This window comes from Medicago sativa, chromosome 1 (genome assembly GCF_051527215.1).
Source record: "Medicago sativa cultivar Bolivia chromosome 1, Bolivia_mono, whole genome shotgun sequence".
Taxonomy (NCBI): Eukaryota; Viridiplantae; Streptophyta; class Magnoliopsida; order Fabales; family Fabaceae; genus Medicago; species Medicago sativa.
In genome coordinates this window covers 61,470,756-61,477,876 of record NC_140749.1, presented here as the reverse complement: position 1 = coordinate 61,477,876, position 7,121 = coordinate 61,470,756, and the positions used below count along the sequence as shown (strand labels likewise).

At 34.4% G+C, this 7,121-nt stretch overlaps 1 pseudogene across 2 annotated transcripts; it reads left to right on the top strand.

Annotated features, from left to right (window-relative positions):
- The first annotated feature begins 2,455 nt into the window (after window positions 1–2,455).
- On the top strand, window positions 2,456–5,871 carry LOC146956076 (ABC transporter F family member 4 pseudogene; annotated as a pseudogene). Of its 2 annotated transcripts, XR_015018953.1 has the most exons (3): window positions 2,456–2,680; window positions 3,281–5,447; window positions 5,538–5,871. The product of XR_015018953.1 is annotated as an ABC transporter F family member 4 pseudogene, transcript variant X2 (transcript). The 2 variants fall into 2 exon arrangements; XR_015018952.1 differs by having other exon boundaries at window positions 3,281–5,871.
- Window positions 5,872–7,121: the final 1,250 nt, after the last annotated feature.

Sequence of the window (7,121 nt, the reverse complement as noted above, 5' to 3'; positions counted from 1 at the left end):
AATGATTAATATCTATTTTGCAACAAAAAAAGAAAAAAAATCAAGTCTCTTACGGTAGGAGACCTAAAGAGGTCTCCCACCGTAGCCTTTGCCGGAGTGACATCCCGAGAGGTTTGAGAGTTATGTTTCGAGAGGAGTATTTTTTTTGTATTTGAGGGGATTGTGAGCAATTGAAGGGACATAATGTGCAAAATTCTATACTGCCCAACCTCATAGCCTAAACGTGGCTATTCTTAGTTGGACACCTTCATACAATTGTGTTTGTCACTTTGTCTAGATAAAAAACAAGGAGTTTAATTAGTTTTTTTTTGTTGCTTAAATGTAGATTTAATATCTTTTTTTGGGTCTTTTTTTTTTTTTTAATTTTCGCAATTTTAGTTTTCTATTTTATTTTTTTGATCAACTCATGATTTTGACCATTTAATTTGGTCACGTGGAAATAAATTCACGTGTGATTGATGCTGATCGATTTCAACAGTTATGTGAAGCCAAAATTGATATTTTTTAACAATATGTTAACAATTGGTTTTGATTTTAGCTTTTTTTTTCTTTCAAATTGTATTATGGGTAGCTGCCGAACCATTTCAGTATTTGTCTCCCATAACATTACATTCAAAGGAAAAATGGAAATTCTGGGGGCTCGGAAGCAAGGGAGGCCCTAGAAAAACACAATTCTAATAACCTATAAACATAGCAAGAAAACAAACAAGACCTTTAAACATCTAGTAATTTCTCTCAGGCATCCACCAAACGGGACTGTCATTTGACACTTTTAAAATCGGTTCATCCAATTTAATAATGTGTCAAATGGTAGTTAATTACCGTTTGACTGTTCCTATGTGTCTTAACAATTGTCAACAAACAAATGAGATCCCATTCCCAAGCCCAAGCCTAACCCCAACCCACATCGTTTTTTAAGAGGTCCATGATACTCTAGATTAAGAAATAACGAAACGTTAATTATTGTATTTGGGGCATTAGTTGAGAAAATCAATGTAGAAATATTGTATTGGAAAATGTGAAAAATTGTATATTTAACTTTTCGAAAGTCAAGAATTTGTTGTTTTCAATGAAAATTTTCTAGTTTTAATTTTCTCCACAAAGACACTAGTTAACATGAACCTAAAAAATAAAAGGCAATAGTCAATTTGGTTCTTGAATGTGTAACGAGTAGACAGAATTGACCCTTATGCGTTAAAACTTTAAAATAGCTCTCTTAGCCTGTATTTTAAGTGCTTGTTTTTCGACAGGAGGTTTGTTGAGACGAGGAGAGGTTTCTGCAAGTGTAAGCTAAATATAAATGTGATTCGACAAGATACAATGGATGTTCGCATTTTCGAAGTTTATGGATCCGACTAGATGGAATTCAAATCCTCTCTGAAGAGGCAAAATCAAGGGTCTAAGACACGTGGAAGTTGAATAAAGTGTGTTGAAGATTTATAGTCGAGGACCGTTGGTTTTTCAGTTATTTTACTCATGTATATGAGTTTTTTTATAGGAAATAAGAGTCATAAATCATATACAAAATTCTTCATGCTCAAATTATCCAAGTTACAAAAAGAAAAGTGTAACAAGACAATGGATGCTTGATTTGATGAACCAACTTTCATTTATGCAATGCAAATCACTTTTTTTTTTTTTAAAAGTTTCATCACTTTATCTTTAAAGTTCTTGTTTATTTACATTCTCAAAACCTTGTTGATCCTTTCGAACAAGGCAATTTTCTTCATCTTTTTATATTAAAGTTCATGAACATGATGAGCGTCCAAACATGTTTTAGGATTTCTAGTTTGATCTTTCAAGTAACATGTTAAAATTAGCATTTTTGTTTACCAAAAACACCGGTAAACAAGCCATTGATTGTACACTTTGACATATTAGTCCCTCCATACACTTGCTTATTCTCGTATCACTTACTTTAAGTACTTACTTATTATCATACAAGTTCTTATGAAAATAATTAATGTCAACACTGATGGATTATTTTAATTTCATAGATTATTTTGACTAACGAAATATACAATAAGTAACTATTATAAAATTTTGATACATTAAGGAACTATTGTGTCTCGTTATACATTTAGGCCCTTTTAAAAATATTTTTTTTAGGTTAAATATGTTTTTGATCGCTATAAATAAATGAACTTTTTGTTTTAATCCTTAAAAAAAAAAATTCACTTTTTATTTGGTTCATACTTTTAAATAACCTCATGTGTAGCCCTCGTATTTTTTAATGGAAAATTTTCAAAAAAATTTAGAACATTACAATAGTCTCTCAAAAAAGAATTTCTTAATATAATATGAATAAAATATGAACTTTTAATAATTTTGAGCCTTAAAAATTCATATTATGTTTATCTTTTGTTTAAAAAAAATGGAGAGATTTTTTTTTTAGAAAATTTTGGAATGATTCTTAAAATAGTCTATATATTCGTGAAAATTTTCATTAGAAAATAGGGTTTAACAGCGTTTTGGCCCTCTGGTATCAGAAGTTGCGATTAGGGGGCACACAAATTCAGAACCGTATTTTTTAAAATTATGCAGAAAACGTATCAATTCCATCGCGCCCTTCTTTTCTTTTCATTCCATCGTCCTTCTTCCATTCCATCGTCCCTTCCTGAGTCCACCACACCAGCAGGCAGCAGTGGTTATAAGCAATTCTAGGTCATCTCTATTTTAGGTAATTTCTCTTTTTCCTTCTTTTATATATGTATAATCTTCATTGGGTTAGGTTAGGTTTAGGTTAGGTTGGGTCTTTAAATTCACCAGTGTTTCATCTCTAGAACTTTTGAATGAAAACAAAGTGATAAAATAAATCCATTGACAACCGCCGCGCCGGAACTGTAGCTTCACCGACGTGTTTTCTTTCTTCACAGTAAGAAAACTTAGTAACAATCACCTTACTCTGTTTGAAGGAAATGCATTCCTGTAATATTTGAAAATTTTCAATTTTTATGAACAGTACTTATTTTATGTTATTGATCATTTAATTAAATTTGTGTGAATGAATTGGATTGTGTTATATATTATGGAATTAGGGTTAATTGATTGATAAACTATAACCTCTGTTTGAACGAAGTGCATTCATGCATCATTTGAAAGTTTTGAACTTTAAGCACAATTCCTATTTTATGTGGTTGATGAATGATACTAATACAATTTTCACTTTATGCGCTATATGATTGATTTATTGTATGTTTATGCCGATAAACGACATAAACAATGTTGTGGGTTTATCAGAATGAATGAATGATATTAATAAGATTTTCACTTGTTTCAGTTATCTACAATGGGTAAGAAAAAGTCAGAAAATTCAGGACCATCTACAAAGGCTAAACCATGTAGTAAAGATGTTTCTAAGAAGGAAAAAATTTCTGTCTCTGCCATGTTAGCAAGTATGGATGAAAAAGTTGATAAGCCTAAAAAAGTATCTTCTTCGAATAAGCCGAAGTCAAAACCTGCTCCGAAAGCTTCTGCATACACTGATGATATTGATCTTCCTCCCTCTGATGATGATGAATCGGAAGAGGAGCATGAGCAAAAACATAGGGCTGATGTTAAGCCACTTGAGGTGTCTATTGCTGAAAAAGAGTTGAAAAAGCGTGAAAAGAAAGATATTTTAGCTGCCCATTTGGCTGAACAGGCAAAGAAAGAAGCTCTTAGAGGTGATCATGATGCTTTTAATGTTGTCATCCCAAGTCGGGCTTTGGTTCTTGATGGAGACGATGGTGCTGATGCTAATGTCAAAGATATAACGATAGAGAATTTTTCTGTGTCTGCTCGTGGTAAAGCACTTCTGAAGAATGCATCAGTGAAGATATCTCATGGAAAACGGTATGGTTTGGTTGGCCCGAATGGAATGGGAAAGTCAACACTTTTGAAGCTTCTTGCTTGGAGGAAAATACCAGTACCTAAGAATATTGACGTCCTTCTGGTTGAGCAGGAGGTAGTTGGTGATGATAAAACAGCGCTTGAAACCGTTGTTTCAGCTAATGTTGAACTCATTAAAGTTCGTCAAGAAGTTGCTGATCTACAAAATGCAGCTTCAGGTGAAGAAGGTGCAGATAAAGATGATACTAATGAGGAAGAGGATGCAGGAGAGAAGTTAGCTGAGCTGTATGAACAATTACACCTGATGGGGTCTGATGCTGCTGAATCTCAAGCATCAAAGATTTTAGCTGGTTTGGGTTTTACAAAGGATATGCAGGGCTGTCCTACAAAATCCTTTAGTGGGGGCTGGAGGATGAGAATTTCTTTAGCTCGTGCACTTTTTGTGCAGCCCACTCTATTATTGCTCGATGAACCCACTAATCATCTTGACCTGAGGGCTGTTCTCTGGTTAGAAGAGTACTTGTGTCGCTGGAAGAAAACTTTGGTGGTTGTATCACACGATAGAGATTTCCTCAATACAGTATGCTCTGAGATTATTGACTTGCATGATTTCAAACTTCATTTCTATCGGGGAAATTATGATGCTTTTAAAAGCGGGTGGGAACAACGTTGTAGGGAGGTAAATAAGAACTATGAGGAATATGACAAGAAATTGAAAGCAGCTAAAAGGACTGGAGACAAGGCTCAACAAGATAAGGTGAAGGATAGAGCTAAGTTTGCAATAGCTAAAGAAGCATCGAAAAGCAAAAGTAAGGGAAAGTTTGATGAGGATGAGGCCCAAGTAGAGGTACCACACAAGTATAGAGACTACAGCGTGGAGTTCCACTTTCCTGAACCTACAGAGCTCACACCGCCACTTCTGCAGCTTATTGAAGTGAGCTTTAGCTACCCAAACCGGGAGGATTTCAGACTCTCAGATGTTGATGTTGGCATTGATATGGGGACTCGTGTTGCCATTGTTGGGCCTAATGGTGCTGGAAAATCTACACTTCTATATCTTCTAGCTGGTGATTTGGTTCCAAGTGAAGGTGAACTTCGAAGAAGTCAGAAATTGAGGATAGGGAGATATTCCCAACACTTTGTGGACCTACTAACAATGGATGAAACACCTGTTCAGTACCTTCTTCGTCTGCATCCAGACCAGGAGGGACTTAGTAAGCAAGAGGCTGTCCGTGCAAAACTTGGTAAATTTGGGCTACCTAGTCATAACCATCTTACTCCCATTGTCAAACTATCAGGAGGGCAGAAAGCTCGGGTGGTATTCACGTCGATATCCATGTCAAAACCTCACATTTTATTGTTAGATGAACCCACAAATCATCTGGATATGGAAAGTATTGGTGCATTGGCTGATGCACTGCATAAATTCACCGGTGGAGTTGTTCTTGTTAGTCACGATTCTAGATTGATTTCACGTGTGTGTAAGGATGAAGAACGGAGTCAAATATGGGTTGTTGAAGATGGTACTGTAAGAAATTTCCCTGGAACATTTGAGGATTACAAGGAAGATTTGCTGAAAGAAATTAAAGCTGAAGTTGATGACTGAGCTTATTCGTGTGAGACCAATTTTGAAACATATTTCTACGTCATGTTATACACTTGTCCCTCCTGTATTTCGCTGCTAAAGATTACTTGTCCACCCGCAGATGCCAGCTTTTGCCTCTCTTCTCTCTGCTCTTCATCTTCAACTGTACAACTGAGTCTGCTTCATCTTCAAATGTACAACTGAATGTTGATTATGTTGCGGGAATGCCGTCAATGCTTTTTGTGAAACATACAGTTTTAAATTTACCAATAATATATAGAAATGTGTGGTTCAGCTTTTATGTCTCAATAAACATTTGTATTATCTCAAACATTTTGATGTTGTTTCCATTCAACAAATCTGTCTCATAATGATGTCTTTTGATTCAAATTTTGAAGTTCTATATACTTCCACTTTGTAATTTGTTTCTTCTAATTTCATATCAAGTTGCTGTACTCAGTTGCATATTTTTTAATGGATGGAGAAGACATAGTTTCTTGTCCTATCTTATTTAGTATTTTTTTACAAAATCATTTTTGTCTAAGCAGCAAAATGTTCCAAAACGTAGTTGAAGTGTTATTATTTGTTGTCTTACTTTTACTCTCTGTCATAATTTGATTATCATGGTTTTATTTCCTTGGTTATTGATGTAGTACTTCCGATTGCTTCACCTAATTGTTTGTCATATATTTGAGCTCTCTCTTGAAAAGAATGAGTTATCTGTGGTGTAACCTCCCCTAGCCTTTCCTCTTTCGATGCTCTTTGGAAATTTGATTGTGGCTACTATTGATATGTACTGGTTGTTGAAAGTGAACATAAAGTTATTAGTTATATAACATGTCATGTCATGACAGATTGTTTTGTTTCTTATCCCTATTGTTCTAACTTTGAAATAGGATTGCGGGTTGAGTTTTTTACTGGATGCATCGAGTTGAACTCGTGTTCTCAACCTAGTTGTTTCCTACATTTCAATTTTTGGAACCATTTTAAAATTTTGTTAATTTGAACAATTGAATCGTTTGACTCTACATTTTCAAAGACTAAATTGATGGTTCACTCATCCCTTAATTCATCAACAATTATGATAAGAATATTATGTTGCTGAATGTGTTGCATATATGTGTAGGGTATATTATTTGGTAATTTCCAATAGAGATGTATTTGATTCCATTCTTCTTTGTAAAATTTGATGGTATTTATTCAAATTAAATTGTGTTGTGCAAATTCAGAAGGTACGCAGAAAAAGTAACATATTCAGTTTTGGAATGATACTAGGTGTTTCCTCCCTTCTTGCTTGAACTCTTCAAAACAATTATCTGCACTAAAAATGAAAGCTTGATTTAAGTAACAATCAAACAGGTCCAATTCAGTCTATAGAAATTACTTTACAGTGTCTTCAAAAACATGAAATTTCTTTGTAGAGGCCGGCATTCAAAGAAGCCACAAACAATCAAAAGTCAATATGTAACATGTCATGACAGATTGTTGAAAATGTCTGATGACTGCAAACTAAAGGATGTTAACAGACAAGCCACCCACCTGAAATAAGCTTGAGATAATTCTAAGGACAGACAGTGTAAAAGTCAATAGTTTTTGTAATTTCAGCAAAACATGACAAGGTTCACCAGCTGCTCCTCAAACCAGACCTTGTATAGCACAGGTTATCAATCTCAGCTCTTTTATCAATTGATATGCACCAAAGTTT